The following is a 22,787-nucleotide window of genomic DNA, read 5'->3' as shown; positions in this document are numbered from 1 at the left end:
GCCAGGCCCTATCAGCATCCCCAGGAGAAGTAGTTTTATGAAGTCCAACCATTGTTTTTTCCTGCTTCAGTTCTAGTGACCCAATGCTAATGTCATCCCTTGCTACAACATTATTATAGTGACTGACTGGGTCAACCCGTGCTACATGTCACTAAATCAACATCCCTTCAGGGTCTCTTTTTAAAAAGAGGATAAGTTCCTGCAGATGACTTTCAGAATTCAAAAGTGACTTAAGCTTAACTGCGGCACCATCCATCACTATGGAATGAGCAGACATTTGCACAGGGTCAAAATGGCAAGGGCCTGCCATGAACTTCCCTGCACCCTGTTTCCCTTTGTGCTAAACTTAGCTGCTTTCTTAAAATGATTCATGTCAGCGGAGAAAGGAATAGAAGGTGAAGTCAATGAAGCCATAGTGCTTACAGGACAGGTCAAACCCAGAAGGGAGTTCAGCGTGTGCACGCATGCACACACACACACACACACACACACACACACACACCCCAAAGGGAGGGCAGGAGTGTTTTCTATTAGCTGACTGCCATAAATATTACTTTTCAGCTGAAATATTTTGTTTGAAAATAGCCAAATCCCAGGAACTACTTCCACCCATCGGTCTAAAGAGAAGGGAAAAAATATTGATGTTTCCTTCATCTGAAAACTAGTTGTAAACAAACAAGGTCAGGGGTGCTTCAGCTGACAGAGTTTAGCTAGTTCCCTCAAGTTCTCATATGTCCTTTAAAGAGGTATGGGACAAAACCTGGATATAGTCAGCTTTAGTCCACATCAGGGAGTCCTGTGTCTGGGTGTGTGTCCATAAGGGAAAGGTTTAAGGTGAAGTACGGCCCAATGAGTCTACATAGCTGATCTAGAGTGAACTAAATTGTATTGGCTTCATGGGCATGTAATGGGTTTGTGACAGGGATAACATTCTGTGATATAAACAAAAATATTAAGAACAAACAAAAGAGGAGATTACAGGATTTTGTGGATTACTACAATGCTGTGTGAAGCTCCTCTTGCATTGGGCCATTACTACCCTCAGCAGCCAAGCAATAATTAACTTGTAAAACAAAAGAAGAAATTCAACCTCCTTACCCTCATGTTATCTCTCTCAGCAAGGGGAACATTTGAAAAAACAACTGCTTGGCTGACATGTGAAATCTAAGACTAGAACAGTTTCTATTTTTCTAAACGCAGACCTCATCAGGGTTAGAAGCAGCCCAGTGGACATGTATCCGGAGGATGCCTTTTGAACTCCCTGAACCTGTCTTCTATTTTGGTTGCCATAGTTTACAGCTTCAGCTGTGGAGACAGACTCCTCAAAACACACCTGTTGCCTGCCTGGCAGCCCAGCGCAGAAATCAAACCTGTTACCGTTCCACTATTACTGTGCATCCACTGTTAAGAAGAATACTGGAGGGAGAGAAAGGCTTTCATTAATCCATTTGTACTGAAGAAAAGCCATGTGGTTCTAAGGAGCACCAACATCTTTGAGTTTACAATTTTAACTGAAACAAAATCAGCAAATAAAAACCAAAGAAAAGTATATCTAGGAGAGTTTGACCCTCATTAACAACGCATTGAAAATTTTGGTGTTTGACAAATTAGCAAGTAAACTATCACTCAATGAAAAAAAATCAAAATGCAACTCCAAATGCCTCACAAAATGCACTTTATTTATTTTGGCAGCTGTTCTTGTAATTATTTAGGACCATTCCTCATAGTTTATTTTATATGCTAGTAAATATTTTGTGACATGTTTTGAACAAACAGAAGAATATTAACACAAGAACTCGTAACTGCATCTGCAGATGGGTCTACCTGGTACACTAGCCTTGCTGCATGGTGGAGGGGGACAAGGTCATGGGCACACCTCATTGCTACACCATTTTCAGCATCTTGCTCCCCTAAAGGGGAGCCATATGATCCTTTTTCTCAAATATCTCCATGTTAGTGGTTTGGCAGTATATTAAGTTTCATATTTCTTAAAACTAACAATTGATTTATATAGATATGTCCAGATTAAATGGAGAGTGCTTGGAGGCTGAAAAATTCAAGAAAGCATTTCCACTGCAAAAGGAAGCAGGAAAATAGGAATGTCTGAGTTAATGCCTCTTGTTCGTAAGTGCCATTAATTCAGTAACTTAGGAGCTAACCTTAACCCACACTCTAAGCTGGCAGATGGCTTTTTCTATATAGGTGTTTCTCTAGTTCTGCAGATACAGCCCCTAGGCCTGTATAAACAGTCTGGTTGGTTCTCCCTCCTTTTAGCCATCTGTGCAGTAGGACATCCCAGAATACACTGTCTCCCTATGCTGTTGGTAATGTACCCTGCCTACTGTTGAGATAGTGTGACGTGGCAGCCCGTGTTTTTCTAGATACAATGATAAAAAATACAGCAGAGCAAAATGGTAGAATGGCAAAATGCCACTGTGTAGACCCAAACAGGACATGCTGTTTGAACTAGTTAAGGTGACTGTGTCCCTAACTGTTCACCAGATCTCATATGTAGCCATACTGTGAATGAGCCCTCAGTTTAGAGGAAAGTAAAAAAACCCCCACCAAGCCAAAACAAAACAAAAACCAAACAAAAATAACAACCCTCCCGCAATGCGCACAACCCATTCCTGCCTCCCATCCCTACTCATCTGACATCTGACTGGTTATCTGTAGATATATGGTACATACAGGTTTGGGAAAATTCCTGCTCATCATCAACTTGTGCACTGTTTCCGGTCTGAAGCATGAGGATGGATCATCCACACAACTCTTTGGCTGAGTACAGACATTTGAGAGGTTAGAGGGAACCTAGCTTGTGTTAAAAATAGCCACACAATCTAACTTAGTTTGCCCTGCTGTGGACCTTACAGTGAGACCTGGTTTCAATGATCAGAAATCAATCTAAACCCATTACTATACAGAAGTTCCATGCACATAGGCTGGTCTAAAAATGGTGGAACCCAGTCTAAGATAGACCTGGATCAATGTACATTCAGACTTAATTGATCTAGGACAGCCCAGTGCATCTAACTTCTGTACAGTTACCTGTGCAACCCTGGTGCTGGAAAAGCCCCACTGCTGGCTCCAGCGTCAAGCTGCACTTTTCCTACCCACCCCCCTGGCACTGGGGTATTTTTAGCAACCTCACCCTCCTGGTGGACCAGCCCCCACCCCCAACCCCCATTCTGCAAGCAGCTCCCAGTGCTGCTTTTATCAATATTTGCCAATGCTGGGAGCTGAAGAAATAAGTATTGGTTGTGGGGGTGGGGGGGTGGGAGGAATGGGGGGCAGGGAGTTAAAAATGGCCCCTGGTCCCCACCCAGACCCCCTTGCAGACCCCACAACCCCCCTCAATCCTGCCCAACCCTCCCAGACCCCACCAACCCCCTGCAGATGCTGCCCCCCAATCCCTCCTACAGATACCACCTGCACCCCCATCACTCTTGTGGATATGACCTGCCCCCCATCACTCCTTCAGATACCACCTGCCCCATAATTGCTCCTGCAGATGCCTCCTGCACTCTCATCACTTCTGAGAATGCTGCCTGCATCCCATTGCTCCTGTGGACTCCACCTGTATCCCTGATCCCTCCACCAGATCTTACCAGATCTTACCTGCCCGCCCCACCTTGCCCCGCTCTCACAGATTCCACTGCTCCCCTAATTTCCTTGTGGACCCCTGATCCTCCTCCAAGCCTTCTTGCTCCCCACCTGCCACTAGCCCTCCCTACCCTGACTTATTTTAGATCAGGTGGCCATTTTTAATGCAATCTAACGTCCCCTCCCCTCCTCCTGCAATGTCTGCACTTAGCCCTTAAGTAGTTAGCATTGCTGCCAGGGTAATTTTTATTCTTGTCAACAGCAGACCTCTTTTTAGAATACCAATGAACTCTCTTCTTTGGTGAAACAACTATCAGGAGGAGAGTGACAGTGGGGAGAAAGCTTAGGTGAAGGCCAATAGTGGAGGAAAGGCACAAAGGAACAGGTAGCAAGAAGAGAATAAAAACTAAGGTGACAGGCTGTGAACCTTGTTCTTAAGAGAAGTGTCCACTCTCAAGCCCCATGGGCCAGGTTCTAATCTACTTTTAAAATGTCTAAGTCATCTCATCTCTGATCCATTAAATGACATGTTGACTACAAAAGAAATAGTAGGTCTCATTCTAACATATATTCAAACTCTTGAGTTAGGATTTCCTGAAGAATTAAGAGTAAAAAATGGTTGAACCATATATTGCAGAGTGGTTATATTTAAATCATGAAGTGGAAAAGTTCAATTAAATATTCTCATTTTCCATTTGGACTTCAGTTATTTGTTAAAGAAAGATGCATTCTCATTGGTAGATATAACCATTAAACTAGATTGGCAGCTAAACAGTACTGGGTGTGGGTGCCTGCATTACATAGGTGCTTTCCTAATGCTTATCTTCATTTTAGCTGTTTTGGAATGGAATGGCAAGAGTATAGTTACTTTATTGGGGCTGAGATAAAGGTTAGCTGACTGAGGCTCAAGCTAGCCAACAGAGATCACACTTGATTTTAGCCAAAAGGCCAAGAATACCATTTTGCTGGGAGAGAATAAAAGGAAAAATAAGTCTTTATTCTATGAGCACTTCTCATTTCTAGTGCCACTCTTACATATAAATCACATTTTCAATTTAGGAATCTCATTAAACCTGAAACTGCTGGTGTCACCCTTTGATTCAGATGTGGATTTGCCACACTTCCTTGTTTCAGTCACCTTAAGAATAGGCTATGTTACAAACTTTTATTTGGACTGCAGAAGCTGAAGTAAAATCCGTAATGTGGCAGCCTTCTTATTAAGTGGAGCTTTATGCTCACGTTGCCTAAAGACTAACAGGTTACATTCAAGGCAATGGTACTGATTTTCTAAATGGCCTTGCTTACCTGAGAGACTGCCCTTGTCCATGCCACAAGTTTAGTGGTACTACAAATCTGCATAAAGTTATTCATATGCAAGTGTTTGCATGATCAGGGACAAAATCTTATTTTTTGCAATCACTTCACCTGTGCAATTCATCACCTCACTGCATGCCTTCAATTAATTTTTAGTACCCCTCTGAATGTTTTATATTTATGTTTTGTTGTACAGAGGTGTCTGATGTAATAGTTTTGCAGAAAATATAGCTGGACAGAGGACAGATTGCTTGTCAGAGTCATAGTCAGAAAGTTCTTCCTAATCTCCAACCTAAATCTCCTCTGCTGCAGTTTGAAGCCATTGCTCCTAGTCCTGTTCCCTACAGCCACAGAGAAACGTCTATCTCCATTCAGTTTATAATTCCCCTTCAGGTATTTGAAGATTTTTATCAAATCCTTCTTCAGTCTTCTCTTCTCCAGAATAAATAACCCTAGTTCTTTCAGCCTTTCCACATAAGTCATCCTTCCCAAGCTTCTAATAATTGCTGTCACTATCTACTGGACTCTTTCCAATCTGTCTATATCTTTCTTGATGAGTGGACCCCCAAAACTGATCACAGGATTCCAATTAAGGCCTTACCAATGCCAAACAGAGAGGAAGAATTATTTCCTTGATTTGCAAGAGATAGTTATGTTAATACACGCCATTATACTGTTAACATTGTTTTTGCAAAAAGAGCATACTCTCGGCTCATGTTCAGTTTGGGGTTCACTGCGACCCCCAGCACTGCAGCCTAGTCAGTCATGCTCCAGTTTATATTTGTGCCTGACATTATTCCATCCCAAGTGCAGGACTTTGCACATGTCCTTGTTGGATTTCATCTGATTGATTTCAGACCATTACTCCAGACCATTCTAGAGTCCAGACCCCAACTCTACCCTTTGCAACTCTCCCTAACCTGGTGTCATCTACAAGTTTGCTAAGCATGCTCACAATCCCATTGTCTAAATCATTAATGAAGATGTTAAACAATATGAAACTCAAGAAAGACCCCTGGGTCAGCCCCCAGACCCCTGGGTCAGACCTCTGAGCCATTGATAGCTATTCATTGAGCATGATGATCCAACCTGTTTGTGTCCTCCTTCCAGTACTTTCATCTAATACTGTAAGATTCAGTAACATAACTGTTTTAAAATATAAAAGTTAGCTCACAAATGAAAGGTCTAAATTGCCATTCCCTCTAACCAAACTTAACACTTCTTGAAATTCCTTGGAGTTCATGGCAGCATTGTGTTATTTTATGAGGACCAGAAATGGAACTAACAGAAATGAAAATGACAAACATAGTTGCTTTGTTGAAATCTAGGGAAATGCAAAATGCCCTGAATACCAACATAATATTTATTTTGTGTGTTTGTTTTAAATTTCTGTTTTCTTAAATAAGCTTTTTTTCTGAAAAACAAATAGATAAAGCTGTAAAATTGATAGAGATCCTCTAATGAAACAGCCATCTTATTGCACATTTGGGCAGAATCGATCTAAGTTAGGCAGTTTTCTGTAAGTGGCATAGTTTAGATCAGTAGCAAACAGAACACACATTCATGCTCTGGTGGAGGGGAGGGCAAATCTTAGACTGGGTTCTGCCATTTTAAAACCAGGCTGTGTGCACCAAACTTCTGTTCTGTTATGGGTATAGATTGCTTTCCAGTCATTTATATTGGTAAAAGTGTAATGCCTGTAACTGGCCTGAGTGTATGTTTTCACTATGCAGTCCATAATGACAGTTACAGCTCTTTCCTGAATCAGTATAAGTGACCAGAAACCAGTAGTGTGCAGAGCATATTTTTTCAAGGCAGAGCATATTCCATTATGTTGTTGTCTTTATTTTTCCAAAAGTATCACAAATTGTCTCCAATAGTGTGAGTCCATCCTCAGAGATCAGGCTAAACTCTGGGAAAGGAGCAGGGTGGAGGGAAAAAAAACGTGTAAGCTGAGTTATGTGAATAACTGCCAACTAAACCAAAACATTTTTAAAAATTGTTTCAGATTGACCAGTAACCCTCTACCCCAGCAAAATGAAAGAGTTTTGTTTCATGTCAAATCAAGTGTGTTGTACTGTTGACTCTTTAACTCTTTAAAACCCTTTAAAAGCTTAATTTCAGCAATTTTCAAAAGGAAAATATATTTCTGAAACAAAAAAATGCAAAGTTATTTTGAGAAAAATTAAAACCCTTGTTTGTGTGTGTGTGTATCTCTTCTCCTTTCTCTTTTTGTCAGAACAATTGATTGAATTCATCATAATTCTTCAATTGTTTTTGTCTTTAAAACTGTACTTTTTGGAAAACAAATTATTTTTTACCAACTCATTCACCCAGCTCTAGCTATGGCCCACTTAAGCTGCCTTCCATTTGTCATCTGTAGGAAATGCCAGGGTACTCCAAGTTTACCTCTGATCCAAATAAGTCACTCTGGCAGCCAAGGATAGGCAGAGTTCAGCAAAATTTTGGCCATATCCTATGTTTACCAGGAACACTTAGAGATAGGGTAGCTTAAATCTTGGAATCCCTGCTACACAGAGACCTGGGTGGGTGAAATTTCCATTATACCAGTGGAATGTCCTGGGGGCTGTCTTGCTGTTATGTTCTGGTTTACCAGCCTCTGGGTAAGAATGATGCAAAGGGGAACAGCTGAATAAAATAATGTGTCCTCGTCGTCGAAGAAGAAAAATAGTTTAAAAGCATGGGCGACTGGTGCCGCCTTAGTTAGGGTCCCCCCGTGGCCGATTGCGCCAGCCGGGAAACGGCCATGGTGCTCCCACTCCCTGGCTGGTGCTCGCAGGGTGGGCACCGACACTCCTGCCTGCCCCACCTGCCTGTTGCCTAAGCAAGGAGCGTGGCCTGTCAGGGGGCGCACCAGCACTCTTGGGGTGCACATGCACCTCTGTGTACTCCCTACACGTTGACACTGTTTAAAAGGTCTCTTTCTGAATTAATTGACCAGAACTTGCCTGCACTGTATTACAGCCACCATTCATGTCATCCAGCCACTTAATTTTATGATGAAATGACTGTACTGTTTTTTTCTGGCCTGTATTAATAACTTGAAATTATGTATAGACACAATATTTTCACTTCACTGTTCACACCTGCTTCTAGATCACTTTTTATATAACATATATATATTAAGATATATTTAACACTAGCTTTTGTGATCCCTGAAGCCCTGTCCCTTTTAGCCTTCTTACCTGTTGACAATAGACTACCTATTACCACCTACCTCCTGTTAAGCTATATTTAGTTCCTGTAGAAGTTTACCTCTTATCTTGTAGCTTTTCCTATTATTTTGTGAAGAATCTCTGAAAGTTTCAGATGTTATTCACATATTCCATTTTTCTATATGTTCATCCGTTCAAAGAATCCTAAAAGATCAATGGAGTGATTTGCCCTCACAAAAAATGCGCCTGTCACTACTATTACATCCTGTCTTTCTATCTAGTAGCTGTCATTAATGATTGGTCCTGGAGGCTCAAGTTGCTCTATAATTCCCAGGTTCACTCTTCATCAATCTTAAAAGGTATGAACCATACTATCAAAGTCTTGGTTATCTTGGATAATACCTTCTAATATTAAGTTAGTTGAGCTAGTAACAAAAATACCTAGTTAACTCTGCACTTTCCTTAACACCCCAACAAGTAAAATCCTGACTTTGATATTTGCAGTACTGTGCCTTCTATAGTTCTTTGCATTCCTTTTTCTCTGGAGGGAAGACAGGGGAATTTGTTGCTTTCTCCCAATTTCTCACCTTTGTAACTGGCAATGACTTAACTCCAGAGCAGGAAAACCTGAAGATGTGTTAATCTTCATTACAGAGTGCTACCAGGGCCTGCTACTGTTTTTAGGGGTCAGTTGTGCTAGGTGCCAAACACTCAAGTCCTGTTCTAGTCAAATAGCTATGTACATGCTTAGCTTTAAAGCTCCCATGTGCTCCCCTGGATTTCCCTGGGGCTTCTCAGCAGGAGTGAATCTGTGGATGCCATAAAGACCTGGCAATCTCAGGGTAGTGGTGCTGAACAGAATTCAGTGGTGCTGAAGAAGAATGCCTTTGTGCAAGTAGCATCCCTTATCTGGAGGAAGTCTTTAATAGTCTTGACTGGATCATTTGATTCCCAGTCATAAATACACCTGCACTTTCATGCTCACTTTTTTTTAAACATTTCAGCTTTGCATTTCCCACTTCCCAGTGCAGCTGTTTAGACTTATTATATATTAAAGTTGTCGCTTATGCTGAAGATTTTACAGTTTATGTTCGATATGGGGTATGTAAAAAAAATAAGTGAGAGAAAACGACACAGATATTTTAGCATATAAAGTTGTTGTGAGAGGTGCCAGAAAAAGTCACTTTGAGCTAAACAGTTGGTTTGTGGGCTCCACTAATTCCAGGCCAGCACTGTCCCTGCTGAGCTGAAGAAGGCCAAGACTTCTTGTCAAGCAGACAGATTAGCCACTGTTACCCATTAAGACCACCATTTGAGTGTAGACAGAGACATGGAAGGAAACATAAGAAGGCGGCATGTGCATAACCAAACAGGCTACCTTTCTGAAAAGAAACCCCCTAAAGCCAAATTCTGCTTCATTAGCACATGAAAATAAGGTAATTGAATACTTCATTCTCCCATCAAAAGTCAAGATCCATCATTCATGGAAATGGAGTTTTGATAAGGTGGGGTGTTTAAATGAGGCAGAGATTTCGTGAATGTGTGTCATTCTGACCATCTAATGAGAGAAATCCAACTGTATATTTTTAAGTAAAAAAAAGGGGGAAAACCCTCTTCCTTTATTATTCGATTTAACCCACTTTATCCTTTTAAAAACTTTAACACTATGCTAAGTAAGAAGTAAAACTTTATATGTTTTTATCCAGTTAATTTTTATATTAGAAATTCAGGTTTGTCTACTGTGTTTGTTTCTGGGAAGATTTTCTGATTGACTAGATGGGGCATTACAAGTATCAAGCAAATGAAATTTGAGCAATAGACAGAGAAATACGTGTAATGAGACTGGCTAAAAATAAGGCTTTTAATTTGTTTAGATATTTTTGGACACATTTAATTCAAATTTTTAAAAAAATCTAATTTAAGATTCAACATTTCCATGCTTCAGTTACAGGCTGAGAAAGCTCCCACTTCAATTTTCTAGTTTCCCCACTTCAATTATTTAGTCTTTCATTGGCACCTTACCAAAACTAGGGAAGACCAAACTCATCAGCTTTGATATTTAAAAGAAAATCACAGGCAAAAAACTTTTAGATCTTCTTTCAATCATTAACAACTTAAAAGGCAAATTCATTTTTTCCCTTGGACTGATCACCCAAGTATGAAGTGAAGTGAAGTCACCCAAGTAAGTGACATTTCCACCAGAAGAAAGATGTCTCTATATGTAAATACTGCAATTGTATTGCCAGGTTTTAAACAGCAAGCAGGAATTGCAGAAGTGCAGAGACGGACAAACTGAGAGCTTCTTTTTTCAGCTTTTCTGTGTGAAGTGCATAATATAATTAAAGTGTTTGCAACTAGTGTAGTGGTTGCCCCTGTAAAGGAAGGTGAATAAGATATCAGCATAAGACACCTAATTATATAACTACACTGATACTGATGTGGACACTTTAGAGGAGTTGTATTTCATAAAAACCAGACATTAGTTGATAGCTGCCAGAAGGATTGTTAGTAAGTTATTAAAAAGGAAAGTTTTAGAGGAATATTTCCTTCCTAACAGCAATTTACAAAATGACTCGCACTTTCTTACCTCTTCATGATTGTGTATACAGATGCATAGTAAGAGAATCTAGAACAGTGGTTCTCAACCTTTTTTGTACCAGGACCCATATGTAAACATTGATGGCCAGTCCCAACCTAGTAAATAATTTAAGTAGAATACAGGTCCCTAGCGGTGTTCCTCATTCCTTACCTGCTGCCCTCTGCCCCCAGGAACCAGCCCCCCAGTGTGTGGGGCAGGGGGTGTGTTTGTGGGCAGGCGGGTTGTGTGAAGCGTGGGGGGCACCAAGCAGCCCCGGGTAGGCTGGAGCTCTGCCAGCCTGCAAAGGAAAACCTACAGTTTTCCACGTTTTTCTCCTTTAAAGGAGAATCCATTTTTAAAGTTTGTTCACAACCCTTTCATATATTCTTGTGACCCACTTTTGGGTTAAGGTTAAGAAACGCTGGTCTAGAATGTATAAAAGTAAAAATGGGAGGGAGGGGGAAAAAGCGGGACAGAAATGTAGATGAGTGCAGCACTGGGCACACCAAAATATATTAATTGGACCAGTAAAAGATTCTGACAAATGGGAAGGGGTGGGATAAACTGATGGCTACTTGAATGCAAGGTGGGAAACAAGCATCCTAGAACCCCTATGTAGCACAGATATGATAGTGGGAACAAGAACATAGACGTTCATTGACACTCAATGTCAAGAACATAGACATTCATTGACACTCAAGGAACTATTCTTGAATACAGCTGGACCACATAGTATAATGATTTTTTTAAAAAAGAAGTTGGTAGGGCCACCTTAAAGTCAGACTACCAGTTGACAGAGGGTCAATGTAAGAAATGGGGTTGGCATAGTAAGACTTCAGTAGAACAAGCTAGTGAGCAAACATGCCATTCCTTTCTGAAAAAGTGGCAAGCAATGGGGCAGCCCTGTTAAAAGCTTTAATAAATAGGAATTACAATAATCCAGCCTTGAGACCACAGCAGAACGTGTTGCTATTTCATGATTATCATGGACTAGAGGAACACACCATGAAAACTGCACCACTGAAAAAAACATTTGCAAATCACTTCCAATGTGTGACTTTCTCTGAAATGGGTTTAAACAGAAGTAAGACCAAGATTCTTAATGACTGAAAGAATTCCTTCAGTAAATCGTCCCAACGGTGTCTTCTACCCATAAACGAGATTCTTGATTTTGGGGATGGTCCTGCTATGAGCAGGGGGCTGGACTAGATGACTTTCCGAGGTCCCTTCCAACCCTAACTTCCTATAATATGATTCTGTGATTTCCCAGGTTTGCATATAGCCATTAGGCAATATCATCTAGGAACAAATCCAGGAAGAGACTGAATTTGCCGCATCTGTGGGGAGAATCTATGTTATGTTTAGAAAAGCTGGCAAGAAGTTCTATTTGTGTGAGGTAAGAAAGATCCTTGAGGTACATAGTGGTGATGATATATAGTTATATAATATCACTGCTGAATTCCTTGCTTCAGGATATACCTTGAGCTATTGGAAGCATATTGTAAATGCTCAATATCCTTAGTCATGTCTCTGTTAGAATTTCTAAGATTCTCATTGTGGGACCCTTGACTCAACTGAATCTGGTGAATTTCCCTCCCTCCCCCAACTCCCTAGTGTTGACAGGGCACACTTGCGCCAGCAACAAACCATGGTCAATCAAACATGGCAAAAACTGTCCTGGAGTCCATCATGATCAAAATGGTCAAAATGCTAATGATTCTCATGCAAGATATGCAAGTCATAAAATCCATTCATACATCTGATCCTAATAAACAAGCAAATAATAGTAAGAGTGAAAATCTTCCTGCCTTCATCATTATTGTAAAAGTCAAACGTTTAACAACTTACTAGCCCAATACAGCATATTCTGGATATAAGTATCAGACAAACAAATCAGGGTTATATTTATATTGTTCCAAGTCTATTTGATTTTTTAAAACATTTTACAATGGCTTAAAGGACAGAAGAGGCAGGTTAAACATGTGTCACCATTTCATTCATGAGGTCATCCTTCTTCATTACACTGAAAAATGAAAGATCACTTTTAAAAGTTGGCATTATTTAAATTACTAGAAGGAAGTAAAAAATACTCCTCCTGAGATAAGTTTTCTTTAGCTATAAGCAAATTAGAAATCCAGCAACTATTTCTTTCTTGGAGATTTTTTTATGGGGGGTAGTGTGTGTGTGTGTGTGTGTGTTAAGTTGCATATCTCTTTCAAGGGTTGAAGATGTTATTCAGTTTACTTACTGGCCTTTTTAGCTTCCTGAGTTCAGTGGTAACACTCATTACCTCAGAACAAAATGGTTTTAAATCTTTTTGACAATAAGCTAATGCACTCCAATGAAAGATTAGGCATCAGTTTCAATATCTGGTTAGTGGTGTTTGTTACTACTATTTTTTTAATTACTTTGAAGGCTTCAATTTGCCACATCCTGATCTGAATACACATACATAATAAGGGAATCTCTGTAAGAAAGTTATCCCAACTAAAGAGAGTTGTGACTGGATTTCTAGTGAAAACTTGCTAACAATGAGCAAGTTGAAAGGTCAGAGTGGGTGAGCTGTATGGCCCCTTTCCCTTTTCTCACTACAGCAACACCTTCAGGACCTTTGATCTAAATGTCAGTGGTAAAAATACACAAACAGATACTCCCTTATTATATACTTGCAGGTGTACATTCCTAAAACTGTTACATTCCACTACCTTCAACCATGCTGGAAATCAATACCTTAAAAAAATGACCTTGTCTCTCCTCAGATCAAACCAGTATCACAGAACAAAGAATCAGTATAATATTCTAAATACTCAGGGCCTGCTTGACAACAATTGTAAGCATAAATTCAAGCATCCCATAGAAGGATGGGACCTGTCTGCTGGCTGAGGGCCAAATTCTAGAGTTACTCACACTGGGTGCATCTACATGTGAAATTAATTTGAAACAATAAACTCTGGAGTAGTTTAAGCCAGAGTAAACTACTCCCAGGAGCAGTATCTACATAGGCTGTGCCTGGGACAGCAGCAGTTTGAGCTGGGGCAGAGCAGTTTACACCAGGGCCAAAGGCACACGAGATCAGCCCCAGGCTCTGGGTGGCAGAGGGACTGGCTGGGGCACAAGGGTACTGAAAAGGCAGAACCATGTGGCTAGGTGGCAGGCAGGAGTCTACCCTCCTGCTGGCTCAGCTGACTAGGCATAATTTATACCCACGGTCAGCATCTACACATGTGTTGAAGAGATTAGCTTAATTCTCATGTTGGTTTAGCAAAAGTTTTGTGAATGTAGCAGAGTTGTATATGATGATGGTTTTGATGTATGTGAAAATATCTTTTAGGCATAGCTCATAACTTTTGATAGCAGTTTAGATAGTGAGGCTAAAAAAAAAGTTTTGCACCTCCAATTTTGTTTCTGATTAGCTTACTATTTTGAGTGAGTGTTAAGTGTACTCATTTTCCATTACTCATATGTTTTTACAATTATGTAAAAATGTGCAATACTATATTATTACTACTGCTGCTGCTGCTGCTATTACTGCCACCACAGTACCTGGGATCCTGTCATGCTGGGAGGGGGGAGGTTACAAACAGAATATAAATGTATAACAATCTCTTCTTTCCCACAAACAAATGTTCTTTCTGTGTCAAGAATTGTTCCCTGCACAAGCTTTGAGATGCATCAGTTTCTTATATCCATGTACAGTATATTTTACTGGAAACTTTGAAAGAGTTCATTAAAAAGCAGCTACCACAAGCTGGCTCAGTTGTATAAGCTCTCCCTGTTTCCTTCAGCTGGAAAGGATTATAGAAAGGATACTCAGCTTTTCTCCTTCAAATGGTGTGGGAAGAAAATACCACTTCCATCAACCTTCACAAAAAAGAACTGTTCAGAAAGAGCATGCAAAATACTTCCTTAAACACATACTGAAAGATTTGGACTGTGGACATTTAAAAAAAATGTGTTTAGAAATTATCTCTACCTTTGAATCCTGGTTGACTGTTTGGTATTGAAAACAGTACTTATCTCTTTCTTTTAAAACATACATTATTAAGACATTTCCATGTAGGGGAGGAGAGAAAAAAGAAAAAAACCAATAAGAGGAGTCAGTAGCTAGCTTTCCTTTCCAGTACTCTATTCTATTTCAGTCTGTTCGTTTGGTACTACATTACTATCATCTATCTTTTGTTTAAAAAAATGAAAAGTTGAATTAAAAGTATAAAAGCCACCATGAACCATGTAATTACTTGCAGGCATTTTAAGAGCAGCAGAGGTTAAGAAGGGCAGCTACTGACTCTAAACAGCACCAATTGTTTCCTTTTCCCCTTAAATAACAAAAGGACAGTAGAAAGCTATTACCTGGTCTTACCTCAGTAAAACTGCCTGGTTTTTTTTTAAGGGAGATGATCTTTTGGAAAAGATCTTTGTCCTTTCCAACAATTATCTTCTTTAGATATGTTGGATTTTCCTTTTAGCCCATAAAAATGCTCTATAATATAGAAGAACCTACACCCCTATAATATAGAAGTCATATTCTAATATATAAGGAACAGCAGAAAAAGACCCAAGCAGAACATTTTAGGATTCTGCCAAAGGCAAATTTAAGAGAAGGTTACTTAAGTTTCCTCTAAGGAGGTACCTTAAAACCTATCATACTTTAATTTTAAAACTATAAGGAGTGAGTTACAGCACAGATTGGATCCTACAACAAATCACACACAAGAGCAGCTTTATGATTGTGCATGATCACAAATTCAGCAATTGGATCCATATGACTGGACACTTGCACTTGCGTAGAACTTACTGCATAATGAGTGTGTAAGGATTATATCTTTCCTTTCCCTAATGAAGGCAATGGGAACTGAAATAAGTCATAGTCTAATTGCAGTCATAGTCTTTGCAAGACTGAAACAAGAAGGCCTGATCTGAATGCCCTCACACTCTCTTCATGTAAACAGACCTTACACATGTGACTTATTTGGATTGGTGCTGGTGTTGGGAAAAATACATCCTTAACTTATAAATTAATGTTCAAGACCTACAAGATTAATCCCTAAAAATAATTTAGATAAAACCATCTAGTTTGCATGATTAAAAAAATCATTCATATTGTTTTAAAAATTAAATTTTTTAAAATCTTTCTAAATTTTAAAATCTCACAAGAGTATTATCCTGCTAGACACTGGACAAAATTCGCATACAAGTTTAAGCGTTTCTAATTTGACTTAACACTTTACAGAAATTTTCTTCAGGATTTAAGGTTCTTGTTTTTGTTTAAAAAGACACTATTCACCAAAACATGTTTTTCATTTGTGCAGTTTCACTTCAAAAATATTTTTTTTACAGAAATTATTCTGTTACATCCATTGTTCTTTTCTTACAGTCTTTACAGATTGAACACAGGAGTGGTTTATCTTATCTATACACGTAATAAATTCAAATGGAACATTTTGTAGCTAAAAAAACATATTGTTGGCACAAAAATCCATGATGCATTTGGTGTCACTTTAACGATTAATCAAACTAGTTCTTCTTTAGCCACAGATGCCCAATGACATAAAAAAGTTAATCAAACTAATAAAAATAATAAAACAACAAGTTTTCTTCTTTGATATACAAATATCTCTTACTCATTTGTAAGGAAGTGTTGTTAGATTAAAATGAAGGGCTTATTTTTTTCCCCATCATTTCATCAGAAGTTAATACTAACAAGATTGGGCTCTTAGCCATCAAGTAACATGTTTGCAGGCAAATCCTTGGCTGGTATAACTTCTTAAAACACTAATTAAGCTAATGTCTTTTAAGGAATAATTTGGAGGAAAGTAACTTGGTATTTATTAACAGAAAAATGGACATGAAAGGTTGAAAGCATTTTCCTCCAAACAGATTTTATGCATATCAGAGACAGACATTTGTTTGTTTTACAGTTTAGAATTTCTTAAGAATATTTTCATCTCGCAGGAGAATCACATCACCGGGAGAAAAATTAAATCTAAACATGTCATGAGAAGTTAAAAAAAGGCATCAAGTAATTGTCCCTTTACAGCAGTTTCCACCAAGGAAGGGGGGGTTTGTTGTTTTTTTTTTAAGGAAAAGCTATACATCAGTTCTAGTAAGAGAAAATATATTCCATATATTATTAGTTTTCTACATATCTATATGCTGCCAGTTAAAATATTTTACTTTCACATATTTCCTACTTTAATAACTATTATTGGAATAGATTACCTTATAAACTAATTAAAATATTAACACATTTCTTAATTATAAAATGTATGTACTATAGTATTCTGGAATTCTGGAGGGCAGGAAAATCGAGAAGAGAAATGTGAAGGCTGGTGAGTTAAAAGGAAACTGAGTATGCTCATTTCCACTTTGAGAATTTGCTTTTCAAAGAGTACTGATAAAAAACAACACTGCATCTGGCTATACAGGCATTTATATAGCCTCCCTCACCATAACATCTGGGCCCAATATCTGAATCTTGTTATGCTCTTTCCTTTGCAGCTATTACTACTGTTTATAAGCTTAAGGAATAACTGAGGGTTGGTCAAAATAGTGAAGTACCAAATACCCTTTATTTTCATTGAAGTTGGTGGGAAAAAGGGAAAAAATCCTAAAAAGGGAAGATTTTGTGATTACTTCCCTTCCAAATTCGTACCTGTTTGCACATGCACACACACATCCTCAAATGTCTCCTCCCAGTCCCCCAAAATCATACCTACAGCTGTCTACAGCTGTCTACTCCATCTACCGATATTTGACTGTGTTAAGAAAAAACTCTTTTGTTACAGAATTATTGAATATATTTGGACAAAAAGCCTTCAAATTGCACTATACTTTTAATATGAAAGAAAACTTTATGAAAGAAAACTAACACAGTGTTCCTGTGTTTGTCAAGATTAAGTTTAGTAATGCTGTCCTCACAAATGATCATTAGTCAACTGAACAATAACGAGAATCAATTTTTCTCAGCTCCACAGTGCAAATAGTGCTTTCTCTTTTAATGCAGAAGATGTACAAACTCTAAAGTTTAAAGCATTACTATTGATGTGGCAGTCTGGTTAAGAGAAGTTTCATGATATTTCGCAGTCACGGCAATATCATTTTTGAGGAAGATGATGTAGGGGGCAACCTTTCTAAACTCCTTCACATCAAACAAGCTGTTAATAAGAGGGTTGCCAGCAACAGTATTTTGGAACCTTTAATCACAACCTTAGTATCATCAGGAAGCTATTTATAACACACCTACATCTGGTAAGGGAGGCAAGACTGGAATGTTTCTAAATGTAATGACAGTCCTATTCAGGTGCGATTAAAAATGTCTGATTTTAAGAAGGGCAAATACATTTAAGGGCTCCAAGAGGGATTATAACATATATAATTAATAAGGCATACATGTTAGTATAAAAGAAAAGTCACCACAGACTACATGGGGGAGGGAAATAAGGAAAACGTTATCCCATTTTGGTTGCATGCTTCTGGAATGTGGGTAGATCATAGTAAAACTTTAAGTGGCAAGAAGATTAAAGGAAAATCATTAAAGCCAAAAAGGACACTAAAATCATCTGGTGTAAGTCAGTGTATCTCCACTGATTTCAGTGGGGCTGTGCCAGTTACACCAGCTGAGGTTCTGGCCTGACAGCTTTACAGAAGGTACAGTCAGTTAAATATGTGCTCTACCTAGAGACAATGTTTCTATAACAGTTAAAGCACATCTTGTCCTAACTAGAAGCTTCTTTCATGTTGCCCTCTTTGCTTTATGTAGCCTTATAGGGACACTCTTTAATCAAAGATACAAGCTTAAGTACATCATCAATCACTATTTATTATTTATTATTTTATAGCATCCACAGGTGTGCCAGGCACTTTACAGAAGTATTGCAAGATTGAACTTAAAATACACGGGTCAATCATTCAGCTAAGAGTGTTTCTGCTGCTTTTTGAAAATAGTCCCAATTATTTCAGTGAAGCTCCTCACAGTAGTGATTTTCTGTTTGTTAGTGATAGTAAGATCTGGTACTAAGTGATGGACTCAAAGAAGGTTAACAAACAGAAAAACATGGAAAAACGGTAATAACCTGATTCAGTTTACACATATATGTACATACATCCTTGTACATCAAAATTAATCTTGTGCATGTTTGCTTTATACATGATGCTGTAGAAATGGATCTTAAAGGCTTTTGGTCTTTAAGGTAAAACTTTATCAGATTACAATATTATTATGAGCATAAATGGAACATAGAGTCTAACATGATACAGTTTCAGTAAATATATCTCGTAAGAGTGCCTTTAATAAGAATGATGAATATCAGCCAAAAAATCTTAAATAGTAGCACTTCTGCTGTTTCACATATAAGCATACATCTCCTGCACTAAAAGAATAACTGTACAATCGAACAAACATTTGTCTGGTGTTCAAAACAAAAGGAAAAATGGAAAATTATGCTAACTTTGAAAACGAAATATCTGCTAGATTCAAAGTGAGTAGTATCAAGGAGGAGGGAAAAATCGATTCATTTCTTGACAGCAAAAACAAACACCAATAAACACTATTTACCTAAGTATCTTAAAGCTAGTAAAGCACTATCGTAATATTAAGAAACAGGAACATTATCATACTCTCCAAAGTATCAGCTGGAAATGTCGTGCCTACACATCAGATATATTCCTATGTATAGGTTAAAACCATTGAACTCCTGGATTTAATGCCTGAGATGTACAGATCGCTAACACCAATATATAAAATGTACTCACTGAAATCAGTATAATCTAACATATAATGTATGTGTGTGTGTCTGTGTCCATGTGACTATTACTTTTCTTTGTACTATCTTCTGCCCTCCAACAACTTCATAGTAGTACTTCAGGTTTTGTATTTTACTTTTTAAAAAGTTAACATTATATTATCTGGTGTTCTGGCTTACTATATGATCAGCATACTATAAAACTGGAGAAATATTGTAGTGTGTTTTATTTATGCACAATTTTCAGAGAAGTAATCTGTGAATTTTAATACTTGGCTATTGCCATCTTTAAGGCATACTTTAGAACCTTGTTGATTTGCATCAGTCTGCTAACCAGTGCTGTTCATTTTGCAATTGCAGAAACATGAAATATAATCTATTCACCAGAGAAGTCTACTTTTAGTTTTTAAAATATAGTTTATACTCTGAGTATTTGCAAACATAACAAAAAAGCACTATAGAGTATACATTAGTATATTTTATGTAAGGAATAAAACTTAAAAACATGAGAGCTTACTGTACAATACTGTATTATAAAGAGTTTGCTAAGAACATGGGTGATCCTGTAACTTTTTATTTATTTGATTTATATAGAATGACTGTACAACTGAAAAAATGGTTATAGGACAGGACTTTTAGCAAGATTTAGCAGGCCTGCGACTCAGCAAAAATGAAAATTAATGAGAATCTTCTGTAGTAACCCTCTTAATAAAATGTCATACCCTAAGGTAATGTTTCTTTTTCCTTACATTTTAGCATTGTATTTTAATGCTATCTTTTAATTCTGTGAGGAAAAATTACATGAGAATAGAAAAAATCAAAAACTAAGAACGTAGAAGATTTGCTTTAATTTAAACAAACAAAACAAACCCCCCACAAACCTCCCAAAAAAGGAAAGCATATTGTTGGTTAGGATCCGGCAGAGAGAAATATATATCCCCCTGGATATTAATTCCTCTAATATTAATTGCTTTCTAAAAGTAAATTAAGTATGATTTTAGAGAATTTACAGTGTCCTGCTGTTATATAGTAGCTGATTGATAAGAATAATAAACCCTTAAAAAACCCAAAACAAAACAAAAAAGAAACCCGACACATTCCTGATCATTTCCTCCCAGAACAATTTACAAGTTACAGAATTTGTTACATTTTGCATGCATGTTACACCTGTTTAACTACTTTTTTCACAAGTAATTTGCTCTTTTTGTACATGGTTGTGTAAGTATGAGTTGGTGGGATTCAGAGTCCCAAACAAAAATATAAATGTGGAAACTTAGGACAATAGAAATATTTACCACTAAACGCATGTGAAACATGGCATAATCCACATCGAACTGTTTTAATTAACTCAATTTGGTCATGCCAGAAAATCTTGTCAAAATTATTTATGTATTTTACAACCTCTGATCATTGTGTTGGAATTAAGTTTTAATATTTATCATGGCAAGGCAAAATATAAATTCACTTGGACAAGTGTTAAGATTTGAGTTAATTTGTCAGTCCCGATTATCACTAGGAAAGACATTCAGTTTATTAAAAGCAACTACTGTGTGATAAGGATGGGGTAGATACTATTAACCACGTCGTTTAAATAGCCTGAGCTGGCATTACGCCCAAGTCCTTCAGATCAGCATATCAACGCACTTGTTGCTGGCAGAGACTCATTTAAAAAGAAAAAAAAAGGTGGGGGGAGTTGAATTCCCTCGAAACTAAACATACCATAGACATTTCTCTTTCTAATTAAGCGACCAGGCTAGGAGAATAAGCAGCATCGTGTCCTCCTGTTTTCCTTTGCTAGACAGGAGGGAGAAAAAAGCAGGGCAGACAAATAAAGGAACATTATCTTCCTCAACAGATAAAAAAAAAGAGGCAGAAGGATGTTGGAGAGCCCATTTGAATTTGCTTTGCGTTACATATGGGAGCACTCAGTTTTGCTTATGTCAACGTTGCAGTTGCCTCGCCTAACCCTCCTCACCTTAAAAAAACTCTTGCTTTCACTTAACTAAACCCATGGAAAGCAGGAAAAAAAACCCGTTGATGAATAATCCAAGGAAGGATTCTCTTGCTGTTTATTTGCAAAAAGACTCGTCTTTATTTCTACTTCGCTTCCAGCTCAGACAAGATTCATGCTACACAGCAATGCACAACAGTTTTAGAAGGCTTCCAGCAGCAGTAAGGGTGGCATTGAATGTACAAGCAGGTTTATTATTTTTCCCCCGGATTATAGCAAAGCTAAATGTATAGGCAGGACAGCTCGAGGCTTGTGAGCTGGACATGTTACTTTGCAAGTGTGCAAAAACAAGATCTCGCATCTCCTAGTCTACCACTTCTTTTGGAGGGGGGGAAGAAAAGCATATCCTTCCTAGACAGGAAGAGTTCTTCCAGCGCTGCTGAGCATCCCAGGGTGCAAGCCCAGCAAAGCCCCAGGGTGCTGAGGGCTCTGCCCTGGGCCGGGATCGGGCAGGTCTCCTAGCTCGGCTCCCGCAACGGGCCCTTGGCCCGCCTGACAAACACCCGCATCGCCGCACACAACGCGGCCCTGAAGGTTCACCTTTGGTAAAAACGTGTCTTACCTTTGGCAAACCGTCCCTCCAGGCGTCTTCAAGGCAAAGACCTGGGGAAACAAAACAAAGCAAAAAGGGGCAAATGTAACAGCCCGGAATGTGCATCCAGCCCCCACTCGGGAGGGTTTTTTTTATTTTGCCTAGGCTAGTTTCCCGCCCCCCCTCCCATGAAACTGCGCAAACTTTCGCGTGGCCACTTTATTTCTTTCCCTGGGAAGCAATAAATCCCCCCGGTTGTCCAATGAAGGCGAAGGAGAGTACCGTCGTCTCCACGCAGCTGGTCACCCTCCCCAGGGAGAAGGGGGCGGGGGGGTGGGGGTTAAGCGGGGAGGCTCCTGGACGCGAGCGCGGGGCTTTCTGCGCCCGGGGAGCGAGCCCGGCTGTCAGGCTCCCCGCTTGATTTACGCGCTGAGCAAGAGCAGTTCCTCAAACATGAGCTCCCCCCCCCCTCGATTTGCTTTTTACGTTCATCCCGGAAAGAATCCACTTCTCGAAACCGACAAGACCGGCCGACAACTGGAGGGGCTGCTCTGTGGGGAGCCCGGGGGAAGCCTCCTCCCTAGGGGGACAGGGAGACAGACCCCACTTCCCCTTCCCTCTCTGCTCTTCCCTCCCCCACGGGATATCCCCCCACCTGCTCCGAGGTGAAACTCCAAGTGCGTCCTTTCGGGCGACTTCTTCCCCCTAAACCTGCAAAGCACCCCCCCCCCGCCCCAGGAGCTGGGGGCCGATCGGGGCGGCTCTGCCCGCGCCCACGGGGCTGCAGAGGAGTCTCCCCCGGGTCGCGCGGCGCGGGCAGGGCAGGGCAGGG

This window comes from Alligator sinensis, unplaced genomic scaffold (genome assembly GCF_000455745.1).
Source record: "Alligator sinensis unplaced genomic scaffold, ASM45574v1 scaffold313_1, whole genome shotgun sequence".
Lineage (NCBI taxonomy): Eukaryota > Metazoa > Chordata > Crocodylia > Alligatoridae > Alligator > Alligator sinensis.
The sequence above is the reverse complement of the archived record's forward strand: the minus strand, read 5'-3'. Positions refer to the sequence as shown.